The sequence below is a fragment of the Ambystoma mexicanum genome, chromosome 5q (genome assembly GCF_040938575.1).
Source record: "Ambystoma mexicanum isolate Mex_15411 chromosome 5q, UKY_AmexF1_1, whole genome shotgun sequence".
Classification (NCBI taxonomy): domain Eukaryota; kingdom Metazoa; phylum Chordata; class Amphibia; order Caudata; family Ambystomatidae; genus Ambystoma; species Ambystoma mexicanum.
Window position 1 is genome coordinate 39,372,090 of NC_090933.1, and position 24,642 is coordinate 39,396,731.

Here is a 24,642-nt window from a genome sequence, read left to right on the forward strand (position 1 = left end):
ATCCCGAGCAAGCACATTGCTTTGCATACCGTTATCTGGCGACCGACCTTGTAGTGAGGTACCTGCAACAGCATGTTCTGATTCCTCTCATTTGAGGCGAAAGCCAGCTCCTCTATTGTATTTCGGATAGCCCCTAGAAATTGTATTATTTGGCTGGGGACTAGACTTGATTTCTTCTCGTTTGTGGAGAAACCCAGATTGAAGGGAAGGTTTGTGTTTTGCAGGGGAGTTGCTAGGTCTGGAAAAGACCCGGGGCTAAGCTGATGTCGGAACTGTTGGGACTGGGGGCTAGTTAGTCTTTTGGCTGTAGCTCCTGAGATTCTATCCGGGGCTACAACCAAAAAATCAGGGGCTATAGCCCCCTTAGCCCCCCCCCTAGCAACGCCCCTGGTGTTTTGCATGTTTAATTTGCAAATTTTAGGAGTTTCCCCAGGGATTAGCCAGTCGTCCAGATAAGGGTATACTGGGATGGACTTTCTGCGCAGGTGTGCCGCCACTACTGCAAGCACCTTTGTGAATACTCTTGGTGCTGAAGCGATGCCGAATAGGAGTACTTTGAACAGGTAGTGTACTCCCGCCATCCTGAAACGCAGGTATTTTCTGTGCGCAGGGTGCATTAAATATGAAAGTATGCATCTTTCATGTCCAATGTCGCCATGCAGTCTCCCCGTTTCAGGAGTGGAATCGCCTCCTGGAGCGTGGTCATGCGAAACGTTTGTGGTTTGACATATTTGTTTGCAGGGCGCAGATCTAGTACTGGGCGCATGGTAAGGTCTTCCTTTGGCACAAGGAAGTACGTTGAATAAATACCCTTGTTTACCTCCTTTGCCAGGACGATCTCCCTGGAATCCTTGTCGAGCAGTGCCTTTATTTCCTCCAGCAGTATTGTTTGTTCTTCTGCTGTCATTCTTCTTCTGTCTCGGCAGGCGGTAGGGTGGTCTTTGTAACAGATCAATGCAATAGCCACCTGCCACGGTGGACAACACTCACTTGTCCGATGTTATCACCTCCCATGAGTGGGTGAATTCAGTGATGCGGCCTCCTATTGGAGTTGCATGGGAGGGTATCTGAAACAGTCTGCCATTGTTTGGGAGGGGCTGTGCCTCTCCCCAGTGAGGTTCTGCCTCTACCTCTGCCTCTTTTATTCCCTTTTTGAAAGTTGGACGAGGAACCTTGGCCTTGTGACTGGCCCGAGGACAAGCACTGTCCTCCCGGAGAGTAGCCCGAGGAGCGTTGCACACCCTGGCCCCGAAATCTCCGAAAGTTTGGGGAACCCCGTTGAGAATAAGGTCTGGTAATTAATGGCCCAAGGGATTTAAGAGTGTCGTACTCGTCCTTGGCACTCTAGAGGTTCTGGGACGGTTTGTATTTGTTCTTCCAGCTCATCCCATTTGTGGCAACCATAACTAGGTAACAGTGTAGTATTGTTAGAAATCCTTGTTTGGTACGCTGCAGAGGAGACAAATTTTCTCCCAAAATAATATATCTTCTTGCTCTCCTTGTCTGTCGGGGCTTCTGCCGATGCCAGGGGAGTGCCTGCCCTTTTTCTAGTGGTAGTGACCACTAGGAAATCTGGTCTAAGCTGGCTCCTAATATACAAGGGGTCAGTGGGGGCGGGTCTGAATATCGTCTCTATCCTTGGGTTGACCGCCCTCGTAAGATTAGGCGTTAGTAGGGAAGGTTGGATACGTCTCTGGACTGACTGCAGGAGAGGTATAAACTGGGTAGCAGACTTCTTGTCCCCCAGGATATCTTCCACAAAGTCCTTGTGAACCTGTGTCTCCCGAGTGTCGATATTGAAATGTTGTACCGCTTTTAGTAGCAGTTTGTTGTACTGGAGTTGGTTGTCAACCGGCGAATCTCGCTCCCTCTTCCCCCTTCGGCTGACACCCACCCTGACACAGCCCTCTCCACTCTTTACTCTGCTATATCTGATACTCTTGATATCCTTGCCCCTGTCATGAGAATCCGCCTGAAGCCCAAAGCCAAATGTAACTCCTGGTTTGACTCGGATCTCGTCACCCTCAAACGCAAGTGCAGGGTGGCAGAGAGGTAATGGCGTGCTTCATGTTCATCCTCTGACAAACTGGCCTGTCGCCTGCTCCAAAGGCATTACCGGCTCTCCATTCTCACCAAAAAGAGAGCCCTTATCCAAGCCCGCATCACTGCGGCATCCTACAATTCGGCTGAACTCTAAAATCTGCAAGGAGCTGGCCAACCCTGCTGCAGTCTCTACCTCTCCTGTCCCCTCCCAGGCCCTCTGTACGGCACTGGCCTCTCACTTCATTTAAAAAACTCAGGACATCCTGTCCTCACTCTCCTCCCATCACCTCCCCCCATCTATTCCCTGCCCGTCCTCTGGCCCTTCTGCAACCACCCCTCCTCTCTCCTCCTCTGCCTTTCCCCTTTTTTCTGTTGATGAGGTTTCGAGACAAGTCCGATCTATGAAAGTCTTGTCAACACAGGTCCACCCCTGCTCCTCCAAAACTATTAAGGACCACATGGACTCCTTGGCTCCTGCCCTTGCTGACTTCTGCAATCACTCCTTCGCCTCTGGAGTCTTCCCATCCCCTCTCAAGCACTCCCTTGTGCACCCCCTTCTTAAGAAACCCTCCTCCGACCCGTCCTGCCCAGCTAACTATCGCCCTATCTCTATCACTCCTTTCCTGGGCAAGCTCCTGGAGAAACTTGCCATCTCCCAGCTTAATCTCCATGCTGAATCTGTTGGTAGCCTTCATGACCACCAGTCTGGCTTCAGAGCTGCCAGAAGCATGGAAACTGCTCTCCTGAACATCCGTGAGGACCTGCTCTCGAACCTTGACTCTAACATTCCTTGTGTTCTCATTTTGCTTGATCTCTCTTCTGCCTTTGATACTGTCAACCATACCATCCTGCTCAACCGTCTCCGTGATAACCTGGGTATCACTGGCCAGGCTCTGGCTTGGCTGACCTCTTTCCTCTCAAATCGACCCTCCCAGTTCCAACTGGGGTATTTCCTGTCTGACATCTTTTTCTCTACCTGTGGTGTCCCCCAGGGTTCCAACCTCTCTCCCTGGCTGTTCAACCAGTACCTGGCACTTCTCGCCCACCGCATCGCTGCTATCTGCCCCTACTTTCAGTGCTATGCTGATGATACCCAGCTCATTTTCAGGCTACCCTCTGCCTCCTCTTCTCCTTCCCTCATCTCTGACCGTCTTTCTGCTATCCAGGAATGGTGTGCCGCCAACGACCTCTGCCTTAATGTCAGTAAGACCGAGATTCTACTCATCGGCACACCCACTCCCTCCTTCCCTGCAGCTCTCAGGCCGGCCTCTTGGCCCTCTTCCTGCTCCTACCTGCAAGGCTAAAAACCTTGGGGTCATCTTCGACTCCACTCTCTCCTTCTAGCCTCACATTTCTGACGTTTCTAAGAAGTCACACTACCTGCTGCACCTCCTCAGAGGTATCCTTCCTTTCCTCTCATTCCCCCAGAAACTCACTGTCTCCAGAGCCCTGGTTCTCTCGAAGCTGGACTACGGTAACAGCCTCTACCTAAATCTGCCTGCCTCTACTCTCCGCCCTCTGCAACTCATCCAGAACAGGACTGCGAAACTTGTCCTTGGCCTCAAACCCCGGGACCGTATCTCTCCAGGACTGAAATCGCTACACTGGCTCCCTGTGGCTGCGAGGATTAAGTTCAAAACCCTCTGCATTGTCCACAAGGCCTTCTGGAGCCTGGGGCCAAAATACCTTCAACTCCCTTCCTAAATATCTTCCTTCTCGTGCACTTCGCTCATCTGCCTCCAACTCCCTCAGGGTCAGCCGCTTCTCTAAGCAACGAGTTGGTGGGAGATCTCTCTCTGCTGCAGGGGCCTCCCTCTGGAACAGCCTTCCTGCCTCCCTAAAACTTGGAGAACCATCTCCGGTTCCGGAAGCGCCTCAAAACCCTCCTCTTTGCTTCTGCTTTCTCTCCCCTGCTAAATCACTGAAATTGTACTAAATCAGCAACTGGGCCACTCACCTATCTCGGTCCTTGGCCCAGCCACTCTCCCCTGCACTGCCTTCCCGGCAACCCCTGCACTGCGGGACTGTCTCTGTATCCCTACAGCCCCTCTTCCCAGCACTTGTCTGCACTTATCTTGCACTTGCCACCAGCTGGCCCTTATTATTTATCTTGTTCGTTACTAACCGTGTACTGTACTTTCCACTCTCCCTTTCCCCCTTGCACTTTTCCAGTCCCCTTAACCTTGCACTTGCGCGATCTGAATGACACCTGGCCTAGTAGGATCGTTGTCTGTCTCCCTTTGTCCCCCCCTCCCTGCCTCGTCACGCCTTGAAACACTTGTGTATAGGCGCGTTACAAATGCCATGTCATACCGACTGTACCATGTAAATGTCATCATCGTCGTAAAACCGGTCTTGGCCATAGAGGTCCCCCTGAGACACTGGGTCTGCTTGGTTCTCATAATATGAGTCCTGTGAGGGGTCTTGGTATTGATAGGTGGCTTAGGATGCCGAGGCCGGAGTGCCTAGAGCAGAGGTGCTTGGCTGTGGCTCAAGCCGAGACTTCTTGGCAATGGGTGGCTCTGCTGATGGCCCTGGCTGTGAGGCATCTCCTAGAGCTGTCAGTTGGTCGGGCTGTCTTTCCATAAAGTCCACGAAACAGGACATTCTGCCTAAAATTGTATTAAATTGTTATGGAGTAAAATGGCATGAGGGTGGGAAGCCTGAAATGCCAGGGCATGGGAGGAAGTGACATCCTTAACAGGCGTGGGCTGGGAGGGAGTCTGACTGGGTGTTCTCTAGGGTTAGGGACGTCAAAACTCTATTTTTGCTGCGACCTAGCCTGAAGTAGTGAAGCACTGACGTGTTTCTTAATTATTGCTTGTATTTTCAGCGTTTTCTTAGGGGACACCAAAATACATTTCACTGCCTGTTTTTGGCACGCGAAAGGGGGGCCTTTTTATAGGCGGTGGCCGAACCGACCTCCACTTTCTGTTTTTGGGAACTGCTATAAGGCAAAAGCATGCGTAATGGCCTAGAGGACAGTGAGGAACCAGAGGCTTTATCCACGGTCACTGCATGGGCCAGTGTTCCGTCCGCCGATCCTATAGGTTTTTTGGCCAGAAAAGCTGACAGGATTTACAATGCTTTTTGGCGTGATCCCTGAGGAGACAGTGACTGCACACTCGGTGCGTGTCCTTGCACAGAAATTTACGGTGGCAGGAGGGGCCAGATTTAAATGGGGTTTTGTCCATTATATTATAAAAGGGCAGATGGCCGAAAATAGAAGAAAGGGGATGATAGAATAAACATTCTCTAAAAGAGGACAGTACAAAAGAACCTCCCTCCTCTCTCCCTACAGTAAAGGGCCAAAGCCCGAAGAGGACCCTAAAGGCTGTGTCTGGTCGTCGACCGAACAGTCCTCAATGATGTTGGTGTTCATCAGGAGCCGTCGAGTAATTGAGCAGTCGTACGGCAAGGCGAACAACAAAGGAAAGGAAGAAAGCCTACAAGTACACCTTTTTAGAGAACTCTGCATTTGCGACAGACTTCGACGGCGGAAAAAAACAATCTGAGGGACCTCGATGCGTGAAGGACCATGAGTACAGTACACGTCACACTAAGGATATTATTACTAAACACACCCTGTCGACATCCGTTTGAGTTCCAAAAACAAATCTTGTAATACTCTGCGACTTCCACTAGATGTAGGACTATGCAGAGCATCTGATCTAAGCAGATCCACAAGCTCCAGAAACCTATATATAAAATCTGCTCTGTGCATTGTCTCAAAGGGGTCAGCTTCCATGGTAGCACAGGTTTGGAGATTAGAGGCAATAGCTGAATTAAGCGTTTCACAAACTTTCACTGGCCAGTGAACAGAGGGAAGTTTGTGTGTATTGATTTAAAGTAGTAGGGAATAGCCACTAAATGGACAATGACAGATTCCTGTTGCAGACCAGACCTTGCCAATTTAAGACATGCAGTAAAATTTGGTTAGGTTCTGCCCACAACGGTTACAGCCCCATAGCTCAGCACAGTTGAATATGCCTTTCCACTTCTGGTATGTATTCCCATAAGAGGAGGAATTTGGGAGCATCAGAACATTCTTCAGAAATTCTTTAATGTCCAAATATTGAGTAATTAGAAATTATACTGTCGGGTGTTGGTGATGAGGAATCATGCCCTTCTTTATGGTCTGAAGGTACAGATGTTCCTATATGCAGGTAATGCTACAGTAAGAAAGTTCCACAAGGTCTGTGTACCAAATCCACCTGGGTTATCAAATCATCTTACATGGGGTGTAACAATGTCTGGTCCGCACCTTGGAAATTAGGGAAATCAGCATAGTAGAAACATTTCCACAACCAGGGAAATCAAAAGACGTTTCCCCCTTGGACACTAGGTGGGGATACCTGCTGCATAAATGTTAGGATTTTGATATTTCTTCGGTCACAAAGAGGTCCAGCCTCAGACAGCCCCACATCTGGAATATAACCTGCAGTGGTCATCTAGCCCCCATTCTTGGCAAATATGTTGGTCTTGGTCTGGTACATCAGCCAAGATGTTGACCACTTCAAGCAAATGTTCCGCCAGGACATTCATGTTATTTTTGATACTCAGACCTACCACTTTTGATCCTAAGCTCTTAACTGCCCATGTCATACACACTACTTTGCTTTCTGATGAGAAACATGCAAGCTGTGTTGTTGGTCAGAATTTTGACGGTGGTGCCTTTCACCATGGGCAAGGACAACTTTACTGCAAGCTGGTATCACCCCAAGTACAAGAACACTGCACCAGGAACGAGCATGCAGCTCCGCCTTCTACACACAAAGGTACTTGATCCTCCCAGGGCTAGTGAGCTCTGCCGAGATCATCCCTTGAATGCCCCTCCTGCAAACGCAGCATTTTTGATACGAAGCACCGCCTGAATCATATTGGTACACCGTGAGTAAAATCAAGCATTGTGTGCGACCCTAACATGGCCACCGCATCACCTAGCTTTCTTGGTTGCTAGGGAATCCCATCAGCTGTTCCCGAACAAGCGCCGTAAGCGCTGATTGGCCTGCCCTGCCCATAACTACCCGCCGGCAAGACCAGAAGGTGAGAGCAGGCCCGCCCACTCAAGGCCCAATCACGTAAGGCTGGAGCCTGTCTCTGCCTGTCTCGCCACGTCCAAGCCGCGAGTTGCGAACCCCTGTCCGTTTCTGTCCAGCAGCTAGCCTAACCTCGGCACATGCATACTCCCGTTTGGGCCTGAACACGTCTTATTGTGCCTACTATGTCCTACCTACAGGAGATCGCCACCTTTAGCTCACCACATGCCCTTCAGAGAGCCTGAGCAACGTTCCCTCATGGACCTACGTCTCGTGTGCACCCCTGGCGGAAGACACAGCCACCGTTCTATGGACTCATCATACATTATACTATAACGTGAGTTACACCCCCAGCGCATCCACTAAGCTTATATATTGCTACTGCGAATGATTCATCATTGTGATATTATGTATTTGGCCATATCTAACTAATCCCACTAGTAAATGTCCGACCACCTCACCATGCACCGCATATACTATGGCGATGATTGCAGCTGACAGATACAATCTGTGCATGTTAACTTGCCACCTATCTACTAAGATTGTTTATGCACTGCACTGTATTACCCATCTGCATTTTTTGCATTACGCTTGACACAACCTATGTTTAGTCTAGCCTTCTATGTCTATTTCTAGCTGTCACACCATTTATTGTTTGCCAATTGACCTCTGCCGAACGCAGCGGCCTAGCACTACTCCAACTCCTTCAGTATCCAAGCCATAGGAACGTTGTTATCATGCTACACTTTGTACTGAAATAAGTGCATTTTAGGCACAATACAGTTCCCGCAGACCTTGGCCCTAACGAATTTAGCTTACCATCACACCCCTTACGCTCCGACCCGGTGCACCTTGCAATCAGCTACTGCCGAGAAAGAGTGTGACGTGGGCCCTCCCGCCTAAAGTACCCACACCTACAATGCACACACCTTTGAGCCTCCTGCCCCTCTCCTCTATCAGAACAAGTATCACATACTTCTTGCTTTTACTACTAGCAGTTTACCAACACTACACCACTCATCATAACCACACCATGGCCCTACCTCTCAACCACTTAAACTTTGGACAACGGATTGCCACATGCAATGCCCGGCACAAAACACCCTACCTTGCACCACCCTTGAGAGAAATGGTAGACTCCGCTCAAGACTAGCTAAACTCCATGACCACTAGCTAGAACCCTTGCAACTACTAACAAAAAAATCCAACCCTAGACCGGTCATACCCCTCTCTATAATGAAACACCAGCCCACACCTACTACCACCAACCTCGCGTCCCCCAAGACCCAAACTACAACAGGCCCTAAGTCACCTAATACAGCCAAACCTTGCCTTAAGGGGGGTCTAATAAATTCTAGATATTTAGTTTCTCATGCTACAGAGATAGCAGACAACATTCACTCAGAACACCTAGACTTCCTAGCAGTCACTGAATCTTGGCTACATGCCGCGGCAGGACCCACCCTCTCACTGGCTATACCCAACGGATATACCATACTGAGATCAGACAGAGCTGATACTCGGGGTGGAGGTATTGCACTCATAGCGAGAGACAATCTACCATGCAGGCTAGTGCCATCCCCGGACATCAACTCTTGTGAGATCCTGACAGCCAAACTAAACATAAACAGTACCCAGACTCTCACTATCTACCTGATCTATAGACCTCGAGGCCCTATTGGGACATTTGAAGATGATTTATCGAATATCATCTCGAATAATCTAAAAAATTCCTCTCAAGTCTTATTACTCGGGGATTTGACCGTGGATTACAATGACCCCAAAGATACACATGCATCTAACGTGGCTAACATCCTTGCGGAACAAGGTTTTACCTAAAGAGTGCTCTTCCCTTCACATAGCAAAGGCAGAATACTGGATTGGGTAATAGACTACAACTGCAACGCTTTGATATCCTCCATATCTCCCTAGACCTGGACGGATCATTACCTCATAACCTTTACCCTAACTACTGCCAAACCCACTGTGGCACCTGTACCTCCAGCTCCTGCCATTCCTACCTGGAATAAAAAGAATATTACTCGTGACAAACTATTCCCTCTTATCCGCTATCCCTGAAAACCTGGGTCCCGAAGCTTTGGTTAAGGAATTTAACCACATCATGACCACCGCTTTAGACTCTATCGCACCACTCAAACTAAGACAAAGCACATCCAAAGCCCATCTCAATTCCTGGAACACACCATACCTAAAATCATTACGTAACAAAAAAAGGCAATGTGAGACATCCTGGCGAGCACAACCGTCTGAGGAAAACAAATCCAATCAGTGCCATCACAGCCTTATACAAAAAAGAAATCTTCCTAGCTAAACGCGAAACCTACAATGCCAGAATATCTCAAGCCAATTCTAGCATGAAGGAACTCTTTGTCATCCTCTTTGTCATCCTCAAAGAGTTAGAAGCCCCCATCCCAGTGCCAGACAACTTTATCAAGGACAAACTCTGGTGCTCCAACATACAGCAAGCTCTAACTAACAAAGTCACAACCTTACAAGCAAAAATTGCCAGGAAAAAAAGCCACACTATCCGGCAATAAGCCTACTAGCACTAACCTAGAGCAACCAAGTAACACTGCCAAGCACTCCAGATTTAAGTTCTCTAAAGTCACCATAAAAGAAACAGAAAATACTATACCATCACTTAAACCCTCCAATTGTCAAGGTGATGTATGCCCTGCTCAACTTATAAAGGACGCAGCCAGAGACCTGGCCCCCTTTATCACGAAACTCATCAACTCGTCATTTTCCACTAATATCATCCCATCCAACCTCAAGGAATCATGGGTGCTACCTTTATTGAAGAAGCAGACTCTAGACCCGCTCATACCTACTAACTACCGCCCAATTACTACAGTGCCTTTTCTTTTGAAGATCTTAGACAAAATGGCATATTCCCAAATACAAAAACACTTGGAAACGAACTCCCTACTAGGAACTAGGCAATCAGGCTTTCGACCCCAACATGGGACCGAAACAGCTCCAATAGACCTCAAGTCACAGACAGACGAACCTATGGATAAAGGGAAATCAGCCCTCCTGTTACTCCTGGATTTATCAGCCGCCTTTGACCTGGTCGACCACAGGGTCCTATGCAGCTACCTGGACTCGGCAGCACACTTCTCAACAGAAGCCATAGCGTGGATACAATTGTTCTTAAATAATAGGACGTTGAGTTTTCTCAACCACGGCAGCAGCTAACCCCATTCTCATCACATCTGGAGTGCCCCAGGGATCTTGTGTCTCACCTACCCTCTTCAATATCTTTACCAAGCCCCTTTTCGATGATTTGGACTAACTATGCAGATGACACTCAGATTCTCCTACCACTTAATGGTGATTACGATAAGGATTTGGCCTTGGTAAACAGGATATATCTCATCATTCAGGCATTGATGGCCACCCATGGTCTATGCCTGAATGATGACAAAACAGATCATCATCCTGGGCACACCTTCGACCCTTAAAAAACTTAGCCCCGAATACTCGGCCTTCAACATAGACCACAATATTATTACTGTCGCCAAGGAGGTCAAAACTCTGGGCTTCTATTTGGATTCTACTCTCTCCTTCGCCAAACAGGTCAATGCCTTGGCATACACATGCAAGCTGATTAGAGCAGGCAAAGCTTTCCTGTCACATTCGAGCTGCATTACCCTGGCCAGAGCTCTCATTTTATCCAGGCTTGACTACTGCAATGCATTGTATATAGGGGCCAACAAACAAACTATCAAAACTCTTACAAAATAATGCTCTGAGAGCAGCCCTAGGAATCGCTAAGAGAGAACATATCTCTAAGACAAGAAGAGCCAACAACTGGCTCTCCACACATGATAAAATAAAACTAAAAGCTGCCTCCTTTACCCATAAATGCCTGAATAATGCAGCACTCTGCTACCTGTCTGATAGATTCACTCTGAAGCCTGCAACAAGAATAACTAGACTCTCCAATACGAATTACCTTTGGGTCCCCAGATATAAGCTATCCAAATTCTGAGGCAGCAGCTTCCAGGTTAAGGTAGCCCTTTTGTGGAACTCACTACCACCCCCTTTAAGAACAGATCAAACCTACCAAAAAGTTTCGTCAGAGCATTTCTAGTTGGCTCAAAGACGCCGACATCTAGGCCTGACTCCAGGCCTAACTTTCATGAAACCTACCGACTCTTCTGTATATAGTCAACCACTAGTCACTGCATTGAGTGTGCCCTGCACCTATTTTACCCTGCATGAAACTAGGACGGCTCCTGGCCTATGATGCAAAATTATGTTTGTATATATCCTCTGATTTCAATGTGCCTGCATGTATATATCCTCTGATCTCAATGTGCCTGCATGTAACCAACTGGCATCTGTACCTACCTGTACTTTATATGTTGTAACCCAGCTGCGAGTATCGTAATGCCATGCGCCCGAATACCCACGGGTCTGGAGCGCAATACAAGTAATAAACAAACAAACAAGAACACTGATGTGGAAATACTGTTCTTGAGGTTTCCAATGGCCTTCACCAAATGATAGTACAAATGGACACCCCACCCTGGCGGAGATCTGTTGGGTGGATGGCTGTGGATGCTGGAAGGGGAAACCTCTGTTTAAAGTGGTGATAAATTATCACTAACAGACCCCCTTGTTGGACCATCAAATGCATCCATGATCATCCACAAACTTCAATAGTGGTGTCAGCGACAAACAGAAATGTAATCTCAGTACTATACACCATCAATTATGTCATGCTTAAGAATGCAATCTTGAAGGATCGCTTCCATGATGGTTGGAGCACAAATGCAGAGATGAAAAGGTACCTGGCATGAGGAGTTGCATGCTAGGTGTACAATTCCATACAATAAGTGCTGTTCACACTATAGAATCGCAAGATTGACAAGAGTGTAATAAAACTGAGTGTTCAACCTGGGATGAAAGTGCAGGCCGTGTTGCATAAAAAAATGTTTTACATATGGAACAGTAGTTGAAATTTACCACTTCACTAACAATGCCCGACTGATGATTATACAAGTGACATTTTAATTGGCCTCTAAGAGGAAAGATTCCTTTTGACATTAAACAAATCATGTGATGGCGCACCAGGAGTGATGGCAGTCCTAGAATCATAAGAGCCATTTTGTAAACTGAACATGACTGAGTAACCAAAGACACATATGTGAAATACCCGAAATAAGTTACAAGGACAGGGAAAATGAAAGTTAATCATTCACTAACTGCAGGTCTTAGAAAATGCAAAGAAAATTTAAGAAAGGGCATTACGGAAGACATTAAAACACTTTAAACAGACCTAAACGGAATTAAACATGAAATAATGGAGGAATTAGAGAAACTGAGTCAAACAATTAAAGTTAAGGAACAAACAATTGAAGAGCCATTGGTAACAATATCACCTACAGTCTCTTGTAGATGTTAAGCCACAAAACGTACACCTTAATGGCATCAATGCATAGGACTGTAGCTTAAGAATCAGAATTCAAATGAACAGCAAATCACTTATTTAGTAGAATTGTATGCACATTTCAGAATTCAAATGTCAAAACGGAGAGTTTGACGCGTCCGAACCTTGCAATCTAGCCTTATGAGGGTTATTCTAGTGAAAGTACACTGTGACAAACACGGGGAGTTCATCCCTTCTCCTCAAGGGAAAGCCACCCTCTTTGGCTCTAGTGAGGCAGCCCGCTATGCAATGCCTTCCCTAGCGGACAGGATAAGTGGGATCCCACTGAGGGTGACCCCCCACTTGGGAATAAGAATGCCCTTATGACAACATACACCCTCCCCATTCGTCACACTTAGACATGTTTATGTGGTATAAGGGAACAGATCAGGACCATCAGCTATAGGGTCCCTTTAAGGTGAGAGGCTTGGTTTCTGACCTGTTTTTGGCCTCACCTTTTGCCGAATGCCAAGACCAACCGGATTGTTCCTTCCATCCCAGGGAAGAATCTAAAACCAGCTAGCTACCCGCTGAGGAGAGGGAACCACAGAGGCAAGAAATGCGTGTAAACTATGAGGGTCAACAACAAAGGACCGCAGATGTGAGAGATGCCTAACGCCCATGAGGAACCACAGAGGCAAAAGATGCCCTAGCCCACGAGGGGTGAAACAAAAAAACCAGAAGGGTTGAAGAAATCTATAGCTCACAAAGGGTGAACCAAGAATCCCCAGGAGCTAGAAATGCTCATACCTGGCGAGGGACAAGCAGAGAAAAAGTCAGGGCTAAACAAGCCCATAGTCCGAGAAGGGGGAGCAGAGAATGCTACAGCCCAGGACAGGCTAAAGCGAGAGAGAGAGAGTACCAGGCTGGAGGAGCCCGCCACCTACCCTAGGCCGAAGAACTAGAGAGCCTAGGAAGGCTGAGATCAGTATTCTTGGGAGTGGATTTACCAAGCAACCCCTGACAAGTTGCACTATCCCTGGAGGCGGGATAAGACTCAGACAGAGCACAGAACCTGAGAGATGTTTTTGTGACATTGTTAGTTTGAATAAAAGGTTTACTTTGAACCTTAAGAGACCTTCTGTTGTTCTTCAAGAAATCACACCCACAAACATTCAGGGACTTAATGCATCACTAAATGGTGGTCAGATTAGAAAACCAGCCTCCACTAAATTCTATGTGACATCCTGACGTGTGAGAGAGTGTGAGAGAGAGTGTGTGTGTGAGAGAGAGAGTGTGAGAGAGAGAGAGTGTGAGTGTGTGTGTGAGAGAGAGAGAGTGTGAGTGTGTGTGTGAGAGAGAGAGTGTGAGTGTGAGAGAGTGTGAGTGTGTGTGTGTGAGAGAGAGAGAGTGAGTGTGAGAGAGTGTGAGTGTGTGTGTGTGAGAGAGAGAGTGTGAGTGTGAGTGTGAGAGAGTGTGTGTGTGAGAGAGAGAGAGAGAGAGAGAGAGAGTGTGTGTGAGAGAGAGAGAGTGAGTGTGAGAGAGAGAGTGAGTGTGAGTGTGAGAGAGAGTGTGAGTGTGAGTGTGAGAGAGAGTGTGAGAGAGAGTGTGAGTGTGAGTGTGTGTGTGTGTGTGTGTGTGTGTTTTCTCAAGGGGCCGGGAACCACTACTCACTATGTAATGTTGAGCCATAAGAGGATTCCCTGGGTCCCCACTACAACAACAGCAAGGTGCAGAGTCTGGTCAAATGCAGGCCATTGATCGAATCTGTTCTTTAAGCAAGAAGCCAAATAAAGACTACCATGCTACTACCTAATAATACATGGCTGTGCAAATTCTAAATCATTATATGTTACATCAAATTTTGCGAAGGTAAAGCTCACCTGTGAGTCCTCAGTCTAGGTGGAATGTTAATCAAGAATAAGGCAAACAATGATCAGAAAGCGGGCTTTTGCGTGAACAACACTAGCAACACAAACTCTGCTCTCAAACTTCCATATGTGTTATCACCGCACACGTCTGCCAATGGGTGAACGAAGATGGACCAGCCTCTCAGAGGTTCAGTTCGCCCCACGTTGAGTCCTACCTTGTTTACAGCAGATTTCACTCAGAATTACACACTGAGCCAGTCATGCTCCCAGTAACTCTTACACAGATGCAAACAATTAGCTATAGGGCAGTCTCTGGAGTGGAGACACCGGTCTACAGCACACAGGAGGCCTCAGGGTTAAAGTGGGTATTTGGACTACTGGAAAATCACAAAGGAGAGCAGAAGAGTGGCCAGAGGTGCAGGAAAGGTTGGAGGTGGGAAAGAACTAGAAAGAGGAGGAGAGGTTGCAAGTATGGGAAGTTGGGACGCCAGAAAGGCTGGAGGAGGTCAAGGTGCAAAAGGAGAGAGAACAACATGACGAGAGATGAAAGGCAGTAACGTGTTAGGAGTTCGAAGAGAGGAGGACTGAAGGGGAGATGAGAAGTGATATATGGACAGAGGACAAACAGAATTGGAAGGAGGAAGCAGATCAGTGGAAGACCAACGAGGGGAGGAGGAAAAGTGATATATTGAGTGGAGGAGAGAGGTTAAGTTGGAGACAAGTAGGTGTCGGAGAAAAGCGAGAGGTACGATGTCAGAGTCGAGGAAGTGGAAAAAGGATCAACAACCCTTGTGGTGGAATTGAAGAGGAAGTGAACGAGAGACTACAAACGAGGACTGTGGAAGCTCCCTTGGAGACTCAGGGAGTGGGTCAGGCAGGGCAGGACCCAATTTAAGCTCACAGTTGTGCAGGTCAGGTGAGAGAAGGAACGTTGAGGAGTTCACTGAGGATACCCCAAGGACCAGACATGAGGTTGGAGGTCAGGCCCACAGACGTGTGAGTGGCAGTCCAAAGTAAAAGAGGTCTGCGCCTTCACAGGATCGGGTTCCAGGGACAGCAAGAGATCAGAAGTACACTGGGAAATCTCAGTATCCAGCCATTGGGTACTTAGGTTACAGGACCTTTGAAGTGTTGACTTTAAGAGGTCAGCATAGATTAAAAATCCTGTTCAGGAGGGGACGTTAGAGACGGAAGAGGTTCCTGGGGAGATGCATGGCCACTATCTGCTAAAGTTGTATTGTACTCTTGACTTTTGTGTTCATTTATCAATTTCCCATGTTCAAACCCATATCGTTGTCTGGTCTTGTCCAGAGAAGGATAAATATAATCAAGAAGATGATCCTGATTTAAGTACTACATTGAATTTATCAACCAATTCTGAGGAGGTAAACAACGTCTATGCAAGAGCTGAAGAATTGCCTGCTATTGTGTGGATTGAAACCTGTATTCGCCCTCAGCCTCTTTGTAGAATGATTCAGGGTCAGTGACCTTTGCATATCCTAGCCCCTGTGCTCGTTTGGAGCTGGGGATGAGTGGGTCCTTTTCAAACTTTGGATGAAAAACAGAAGGCTGCGGTCCTAAAGTCCAATCAGCAAGGTTTGGTTAAGGTCGAGCCTGCTTTCACTAAAGCTGGCAATATAATCAATGATGTTCACACTCAAAAAAAATCAATCCAGTGGGATAACATTATCCTTAGAGTGGCTATTATTTTCAGATGATGGCTTAATTTTGAACTGCAGAAATATCCTAAAGTTATTGCATTATATTCCTGATTTACGATATATTGAATCTGAGGACATCCAAGTGGTGGAATTGGTGTCAGAGGCACGATTGGATTGTGTAATCCTTCATTTAAAATCAGGCCTAGTGAAAACAGCCCTTTTGAATTAGGGGAGCATATTTACAATAATTTGCTGCCACTAGTCCCCATCAAAGTTCAGTCTAAAAACGATGTATCAATGGAAAAGGCCCGACAGGAGGACAAAAGAGATGTAAGAAAGTGTCCAACATTTAAACCCATTGAAAGAAATCTTGGAAGTAACTAGTCAACATCTTTTGAGAGAAAGTGGCCCCTTAAGAGGGACGTTCAATTGTACAAAGCGGCAAGAAAGGAAAGTTATTGAGATACGGAATACATATAAATCACTGACCGGAAAACAAGATTGGTCATGGATTGTCGATGTGTAAGGAGCTCCCAACAACAACACAAGGTCGAAGAACAACAAAGAGATGTGTTGATTAGCTCCTGGAACACACAAGTTGTCGTGCACCTGTTTAATGATGTGGATCTAGGATTGGAGACTTAGGATATCTTGTGTCAACAGGAGACTTGGCTTCGATCTACTCCAATATGTGATGTCTTTTCTGTCCATCTGAATCCAGCTAAAAATGGAGCTCTTGGAAGACCATATTCAGGACTAATGACTGGTGAAAATAGGGCGGCAGTCTGTGTGGTAGAAACTAAGAACCCAAATACTTTTGTGCAAATCTTGGCCCTGGAAAGGGCTGAGAAGGCTACAGTGGAAGTAAAACATTTGTACTACTTAACCTGTATTGGAATTCGGCAATGTTTGAGGAAAAATCTGTTGTTGACTGTGTAATTAGCATATGTTAATCGATCTTAAAATAAAATGTTTGGATGAGCAGGGGAAACCAGCCATCAAGAGATCGCTCCATAAAACGGTGGGGCTTTAGCTGCGAGAAATGAATGAGCAGGGGTTTTATATGTAAAACGTTCTGACCAGGGGAGATCCCGCAGGAAAAGCGACCTGGTCGTGGGGGGACCAGACCGCCTATCTGGACTATTATTTTGTATCAGGTAACTTGGTTGACTCGATCAAATCACTTCTGGTGATCCCAATAGGAAACAGTGACACGGTAGGAATAGACTGAGAATTGGGTCTTGTGACGTGCACTGTATTATAGCAAAGTACAGCGTTAACCTGGTTGATGTGAATCTGGGTTTAGATTATACCTTGGGTATTGCTTGAGTTTGAGAAAAGAGGAAGGAAACGAGTGAGACCGGATTTCAAGCCTATTAATTCCTATAATAAAGATCTAGTGGAGAAAAGAAAAATCTTTCATGCAGATATAAGAAAATTAAGACAACTTCCATGGGGAAGAGAGATATTAATAAAGGAAAGGAAACAGAAACCAGAATTGGTTGATCTCATCGAAAGCCCAAAGACTGCAGCAAGATGGTGGGCAAATATTAAAGATCATCTATAAAAAAAACACACGCAATCTATGGTACTTCATCAACAATAATGGCACCCTGCAAACAGCTTTTCTATCTAATCCTATACCTGAGGACAAGACAAGTGGATCAACCATTTCACAACTCTTTTTGCCCCAATCAACCCTATAAAGAAGCAAGAACATGGTGACCCCTTGAGGAAATGGTCCTTCACATTTGAGAAGGAGGAGATCAAAAGCTTAAGTATGAAGCTAAGTGCCTCTCGGGCACCTGACCGGATGGGCTTATCAATGCTTAAGGAAGCCCTGGGTTTATGGGCTGACTTCACCTTTTTGTTATTTGAACAGGTGATGCGGGCTGGAGAGGTACCGATTTCATGGAAAACTGCACTGGTAGTACGCATATTCAAGAAGGGCGATAGGGAAGATCCCAAAAAATAGCGCCCTGTTGAATATTTTGGGTAAGATCTTTGCTTCAGTAATCTTGCAACATTTGAACAGCTGGGCAATTGGAGCAGGCCGACTTGACCCCCGTTAGTCAGGTTTTGTAAGAGGTGTGGGAGCCAACGTAAACCTTTTTCTGAAGAATTGTTAAAAATTAGAGCTATCAAAGGCGATACAAAAATCTACCTAGCATTTGTTGACCTAGAACAAGTATTTGATAGCGTCAGCAAAGAAAGGAATTGGGAGAAACTGGAAGTTTGGAAGTGCCCTCAGGAGCTCCTGGGTGCAATGAAGGTACTGTATTCATCTACTTCGATGCAGGTTAGATTATCCACAAAGGGACTTTTCTCAAAAAAGATCAGTACATATAGGGGTTTGAAACGGCCCTGCTCTATTTCATCCATACTTGTCTGATCTGTGTTAGCCCGGGGTTGGTAAATGCCTTTCCTCCCAAAATAAACAGAAGGGCTGTTCCCTGGATGCTCTATGCAGATTTGGTCATTATTGACCAAACACTCGTAAGTTTGCAGCGTAGGCTAGACCAAATCCAGGTTTATGTAAAGGAAAATGATCTGCAAATTAATGTAAAAAAAGTCTAAAATCATGACCTTGAGTTCATTAAAATGTAAACCAAAATGTTTATTCAAATGGTATCTGGGTCATGAGAGGTTGGAATGTGTAGACTCGATTGTCTATTTGGGAGTCTGATTGGACCAAAGAATAAATGAGAATCCTTGGACTTCTGCTCAAAGATCTAAAGTCAAAAGCTTAGCTGCTCAACGTTTAGCATTACATAGAAGATATTGTAAGTTTACCATCTCACCGATTCTGACCTTTTACAAACAAAAGGTCATTCCAATTTTAACCTATGGAGCGGAAGCAGCTTTAAATCTTCCCAGGCAAATTTGGGATGTGCTAGAGGGTGCCTTCTGGAGAAGAATACTTGACCTTCCAAACAGACTCTTTTGCTTCTATCAGATACAAATTGGGTTTACAATCGTTATATGCAATCATCCTTTGGAAATCATTGCCCATGTTTCAGAAGTGCGTCACGACAGGCTTTCTTTCCTTATTTGACATTCTAAGAAACCAGGACAATGAGAATTATTTATTTATTTTTTTAATTTCTTTTTATTATTTTCAACAAAAAAAAAGGCAACACATGTATAGATTGTGATCACAATAAGATGACTTAACAGCGAAAACACACCACATGACATTACAGGTAATGGTAAGTCTATCGGAGGAGGATAAATATGTGTATCGTGTGATGGTGTGGGACTTGTCCAGGCTCTCCTCGGGATTTTATACTTGTTCTTCCCATTTCCCCCATATCTTGAGGAACTTCCGGGGGCATCCCCTTGCCGTGTAGATGCGTCTTTCTAGGGAGGCACACCTGTCCAATTGGTCCACCTGTCAATACCTATCCTATTCGCAGAACCCCAGGTGCTTGCCGTTAGCCTTTTCCCCAGCCCAGTGCCACACTTAGAAATGCCCTTCCGTATTTAGTGAGGTCCATTTCCATTCCTATTCCCAGTAGTATGAGTTTGGGGTCGTGTGGGATTGGGACTCCCAGCACTCTGGAGAGGTACGACAGGCACGCTGTCCAAAATTCCTGCAAAACCCCACATTCCTAAATCATGTGGTAAAAGCTGCCCTCGGCCCTCTTGCAGCGGAGGTAGGTAGCATCGTCGTCTCCCCCCATCTGGATGTTTGTGTTCTGGCGTAGTACGATCTGTGCAGGATCCCGAGTTGCATCAGTCTGATTTTTGCGTCTATTCCAATTTCGTGTGGGGACATCAGCGCCTCCACCCATTCTTCTGTTTCCAATGCCCCCAGATCTTGCTCCCATTTCTCTCGGAGGCGTGTGAGTTCACCAGAGCCAAAAGAGCTGATCACCTGGTAGAGGGTGGATGTGACCCTGGAGGGTATTCGGTGCGGAAGAGTGTTTGTTTCTAGGGGGGAGCATGCGGGTATGTCGGCGAGGCTCTGGAATTGAGTGTTGATGGCGTGTGTGAGTTGGAGATATCTGAAGTGGTCCATAGGCCTTAGTCCATATGCTGCCTTCAGCGTTTCGAAGTCTCTTAGTTGGCCCTCGTGGATTATGTCTGCAAGTGTGGATATCCCCTTCCTCTCCCAGGTTTCAAAGTAGCCCATTCGCAGGATTTCGGGGAGATGTGCATTGTGCCATAGGGGCTGGATAAGGGTTGGTTTGTCTTCCCAGCCAATATATTTGTGTATCTCCTTCCAGATTTGGCGAATGTGCAATGTCCTCCTGGGGGCTCCTTAGGTTTCCTTTGTTGTCGTATAATATTTGTAGAGGAGGAGGGAGGCCGGTGTCTATTGTTTCAATCCGGATGTGCGGGAACATTGGGTCCCCGTGTAGCCAGTCATTTGCCACCCCTGCTTGTGCGGCCCAATAGTAAATGCGAATATCAGGCAGTTCTATACCTCCTTCCCACACCGACCTATGGAGTGTTTTGAGGGCGATGCAGGCTTGTTTCCCGTTCCATAGCAGCGTGTGTAGGGATCTGTCAATGTCTGTGAATGAGGCGGCTGGGATTGGGAGTGGGGCGTTTTGGAGGACGTATAGAAATCTCTGGAGTGCCAGTATTTTGAATAGTGCAGCCTTGCCTAACAGAGAGGAAGGGATTGCCAGTGAGAAACATCGTTTTCAAACCTATCCAGTATTGGGCGTAGGTTCAGTTTGAGGAAATCGTCTGGTGCAATGGTTATCTGTATACCCAGATAGGTGAAACCTAGTATCGAGACTGAGTATATGCAAGGGTCTGGGATCGCATCATCTCCTCCTTGAACTGGAAAGTGTACAGATTTCTGTGTGTTGACTCGCAGGCCCATGAAGTGTTGGTACTCCTCCAGGGTCTTAGTTACCACAGAGCAGGAGGTTATTGGTTTGCTCAGGTAGATCAAGAGATCATCCACATATAATGAGACATGCTCCTCGCCCCCTGTGGGCCAGGCGAATCCCGTCCATCATGCGTTTGTGTGTAGTCTGATTGCTAGGGGCTCAACTGCAAGAAGGAATAGTAAAGGCGAGAAGGGGCAGCTCTGTCTGGTCCCGCGGCCCAGCGGGAATGTTCTAGATGCCTTCCCGTTGACCCGCACAGATGCTACGGGGAGGGTGTATAGGAGTTTTATCCACGACATTAAGTTTTGCCAGAATTTCATGCGTTGCATTATATCCCATAGGGCCTCCCATCCCACCGAGTCGAAGGCCTTTTTGAAGTCGACTGCAAGCGGTTCTGGAATCTCTGCCGCTCTGTCTAAGGCCACCCGGACCCTACGGAGATTCATTCTTGTGGATTTGTCAGGCATAAAACCGCATTGGTCTGGGTGGACCAAAGAATCGATCACCCGAGCATCCTGTTGGCCAGGACACTTGCTAGTATTTTGGCTTCTCCGTTGATTAGTGATATCGGCCTGTACGAGGCGGAGTGTTCTGGGGATTTCCCTGCTTTGTGGATGACTACAATATTTGTTTTCCTGAGGTCCGGGGGAGATAGCACAGCTCTCTGCTGCGGAGGAACATGTTATGCATGTGCTTCGTTGTTGCTGCACTTAGTGGCTTCCAGATTTCTACCGGGAAGCCGTTGGGGCCTGGGGTTTTCCCCGACTGTAGCTGCGATAGTGCTTCCCCGATTTCTTCTACTGTAATCTCAGTGTCTAGTAGTTCTATTTGTGGTGTGGAAAGTTGGGGGATCTCGATCTGATGAAAGAAGCGTGGCGCACTTGGTATGGGTCCTCCGCTGGTGGAGAGTATAGTTGTTCGTAATAATCGGCGAAGGCCGCCGCGATCTCGGAGTCACCTGTTAGGATTTCCCCTTCTTGTGTTTGTGTGGCTCGTGCTTGGCCCCTGCTCTATTCTTGTCGTTCTAGCCAGGCCAGGGTCTTGCTGGCCTTCTCACCTCTTTCATATATCTGGCTTCTGGTTTGCCATTGGGCCGTTCTGGCGTTGTCTAGGGCCCGGTCCTTTAGGATTGTCTGCGCTGTCGTTAGGGCGTCTTGTGCCTCTTGGGTTCCTTCTTCCAACAGTTGCTCCTCTCGCCGGGTTACTTGGGTTTCTGCTTCTAAGATGGTCTCGTTTTGCCGCTTCCTGTGTGCAGATACCAGAGAGATTGATTCCCCTCGGAGGACAGCTTTGTATGCTTCCCATTGCACGGCTGGGCAGGCGACCCCCCCTCTAGATTTAGGTCGAAGTATTCTGACATTTTCTCTATAAGTCCTTTCATTATTTCTGGTATTCCCAGGTAATAGGCGCTTAGACGCCAGGTGGGGTCCGGTTTATGTCGTTTCCCTTTGAGTTTCCCCCAGTAGAGGGGAGTGGTCCGAGATCCCTCTCGCCAGGAATTCCGCGGATGTTAATCGATGGGTCATGTTCCTTGGGGTGAAGATATAGTTCAGCCTGGAGAGGGTTCTATGCGCGTTGGAGTAGAACGAGTAGCCCTTCTCTGAAGTGTGGATTGTCCTCCACGTATCTGATAGTCCCATTGCGTCTGCAAAGGTGGACAGCTTGGTCGGGGTGTCTGCGGTTCTGTTGCCTCTGTGCATTCTATACTGTCCAAGGTCCATGACCTCATTAAAATCTCCTCTGATTGCCCACGCGTCCCCCTGTTCCTTCAGCATGATGGATTGAAGCTCGGTGAGGAGTTCCGCCATAAGCGTGGGTGGTGCGTACACTGCAATGAGGCCCCATGTCTCTCCACACATCTCTCCTAGCACTACCACAAACCTGCCCCGAGGGTCTGATATCACTTTATTGGTTTTGAGTGGGACCAGCTTGTGTAGGAGGATCATGACTCCTCTGGAGCCTCTAGAGAACCATGCCATGTATATGTGTGGGTAGTTAGATTTCCTGAAGAAGCTGGTGGTGGTACCTATAAGGTGGGTTTCGGTGATGAATGCCACGTCCAGGGAATGCCTGTTGAGGTTTTGGAGAACCAATTTCAGTTTCATACTTGTCCCCAGACCGTTCACGTTCCAAGTTAATAGGGAGATCTATCTCGTTTTGATTACGTCTACGTGTGTCCTCCTGTGTAATGGTGCTGGAGGATGTCGTACGACTTCCATGTCTCTGCTATTTGCGGTGTGTTGTTCTGCTCGGGGTACGGGTGCCCCTTCGTGGTTTCTCTCGCTGCCTTCTCATTGTGGTGTGCTTCGCGTACAAACCTTAAAACTTTGAACAGTAAACTTAAGGTCGGCTCAGATTGAGTATGAGTGGACATGCTTGGGTCCCTGGGAGTGGTGTGCCCAGTTCCCATATTTCTGTGGCGAGGATATTTCCAGTGTAGCATGTCGCAGCTCGATGGTATGTTCGTGAGTCAGTTTCTTTAGTAACTGGAACTCCTAAACTCCCCCCATCCTGCACTCCCCCCCCAACTTGAAGTACCTGTCGCCCAAACCAATTGAACCATAAACTAAATACTGTGGGTGGTCAGAAGGACCAAGTGTCTCAACTCATGCAGTCCGTAGTCACTCTGCACTCGGGTTAGGAGGGTTGGGGGGGGGGGGGGAATAGCTTCTCCAGGCTCCTCTCCGCCCGGTTTCAAAGTTTTCTTGGATTCCTGTGGGCTGTGTTTTGTTTGGTTGGGTTCTCAGGTGTGCCTGCCTACCGTCAATATCGCATGCATCTCGTCCGTCCCCCTTGGTGGTGTCAATTGCTTGGGGGGGTAATGGGTGTCTGTCACTTCCTCGGGGCGTGTCCTTTCTTGGGCTGATGGGGTGTGGGTCTGAGAGAACCTGTGTTTCGAGCCACTCCCAGGTTTCCCGGGGGTTGTAGAACACCTGGACCACCCCTTTGTGATAGACTTTGAAGGTTGACTGGAAGAAGAGCGCGTACTTGATGTTCAGGGAGGTTAGCTTTTTCTTGACGGAGTCATACGATTGCCTGGACTTCCCGCGTATAGTCGGGGAAGAAGCCAATCCGGTTGCCGTTTGAGGTAATAGGGCCCGTTGCCCTCGCCATCTGAAGGAGTGTGTCCCGGTCTCTATAGTTCATAAATTTGGCGATCACTGTGCGTGGGGGGTCCCCCGGAAGCGGTCTGCCTGTCGGGACCCTGTGTGGTCTTTCAATAGAAAAGAATTTTGAGAGTTTTTTAGGGGCCATCAGATCTGCTAACCATTCCTCCAGGAAGAGTTCCATGGAGGGTTCCTCTTCTTTTTAGGGCAAGCCGAGAATGCAGAGGTTGTTGTGGCGGGATCTTCCCTCGCTGTCCTCGGCTCGGTGTTCCAGGATGGTGAGTTTCTTTTCCACTTGTTCCAGTTGGTCTCCCAGCTTTTTTGCCTTGTCCTCCGATTCAGATATTCTCTGTTCTGCTTCTCCTATCGTGGGGGTTAGATTCCTCAGGTCCTGTCTCAGAAATGACACCTCAGAAGCCAGGCCATCAATTTTTGCCTCCACCGAGGTCCGGGAGTTGTTTATTGCTGCCATAATGTCTGTGAGTGACAACGCCATGTCCGTATCACCGTTTCCGCACCCCTCCACCTGCTTGTTTGCCGGTCCGGGGAGCCTTGCTGGTGTGTGAGTAGTATATTTATCCATCTTGTTCTGTGTTAGCCCTCTGAGGGGTAAGTCTTTCCCCATGATTGGTACCGTTGTTTGCCTCCTCTCCTGATCTTCCCCTAGTGTTGTGTG

At 47.3% G+C, this 24,642-nt stretch overlaps 1 protein-coding gene across 2 annotated transcripts in view; it reads right to left on the bottom strand.

Moving 5' to 3' along the window:
• Positions 1-24,642, bottom strand: part of ANKS6 (ankyrin repeat and sterile alpha motif domain containing 6) — a 934,279-nt gene that overhangs the window by 123,776 nt on the left and 785,861 nt on the right. The window lies entirely within an intron of this gene.